The sequence below is a fragment of the Limulus polyphemus genome, unplaced genomic scaffold, assembly GCF_000517525.1.
Source record: "Limulus polyphemus unplaced genomic scaffold, Limulus_polyphemus-2.1.2 Scaffold4010, whole genome shotgun sequence".
Lineage (NCBI taxonomy): Eukaryota > Metazoa > Arthropoda > Merostomata > Xiphosura > Limulidae > Limulus > Limulus polyphemus.
In genome coordinates this window covers 101,836-103,089 of record NW_013669620.1, presented here as the reverse complement: position 1 = coordinate 103,089, position 1,254 = coordinate 101,836, and positions in this window count along the sequence as shown.

The following is a 1,254-nucleotide window of genomic DNA, read 5'->3' as shown; positions in this document are numbered from 1 at the left end:
CCCTTATGTGACGTCATTTTAGTGTATATTGACTGACTGAGAGACAACACACTACTGTTTATTGGTGCGAGTGGATAAAACGGGTGACTTGTCTTATAGCGTTGACCAAAATAGTATTATATCTATCTACATAAATCCGTATAGCATAGACGAAAACAACGTCAACGTGTCTTTAGTCGAGCCCATGAAAATCAAGAAGAATCGCCCACTACCAGCAAAAAAAAAGTATATAAAAAAACTTACGATTTATTCGTTTAGCCATACATTCATAAAAAAATGTTCATTTCAGAGTTCGTTATTTTACAACCAATTTCACGTCAAAATTTGGAAAGCAAATTAAAATATAAATCTCGAGGATCGCTCCAAGTTTAAAAAGTGACTTCTCACTATGAGAATCTTTTAAAGATTTGAAACCCGAACTATGTTTCGAACGGGTCATAGGTCATCAGACAAGTTATCCTAGTTTAAATTGTGCTAAGCAACCAATGAAATAAGACATCTTTTTCATTCATTTGTGACATAGAACTTGAAATCTAAGAGGCACGTATAAATGTCATTTTGTGAAATAGAAAAAAAAACTTGCGTAGGTTTATTATCATATCGAATCACACCTATTTATATTATTCATTGATTTATCTTATAATTCCTAAGGTAACCATTTCACCTATGACAAATGTTTTTTTGTTTTTTTATATATAATTCAACATTAACATCACATATATCAAACCAAAGTTATCTTTATTGTTTAAATTAGAAAAATGGGCTGGCCATACAGATTAAATATCGTGTTTTGTTTTGTTGTTTTCCGTGAGTGGCTAAAAGCTTAATGTTAGGTTTTATTTAGTTCCAGTTTCTGACAACTTTTTGTTTCGCCGTGGGACAACGGTAAGTTAACGGACTTCCAACGCTAAAATCCGGTAATCAATTCCTCGCAGTGGACACAGCAAATAGTCCACTGTGGCTTTGCTCTAACACAAACAAACAGAGAACCTGTTCAAAGTAATTTCATACCGTATTTTGTAACTAAAAAATTACTGTTACATTTTTATTTATTTTATTTTTTGTTATTCATACAGTGCAATTGTTTTGTTTTTAATCTATCTTCAAAGTTAGTGTATTGAATAATATTAGATTTGCTTTGCTTCTGAGTTAAATAAAGAGTTGATTGAAATTGTATTTAGAAGCTAAAATACTTACAGAGAGACAAAGTTCCACTTAAGTTTTTGTTACTTTAACTCTTTTGTTGATATATGA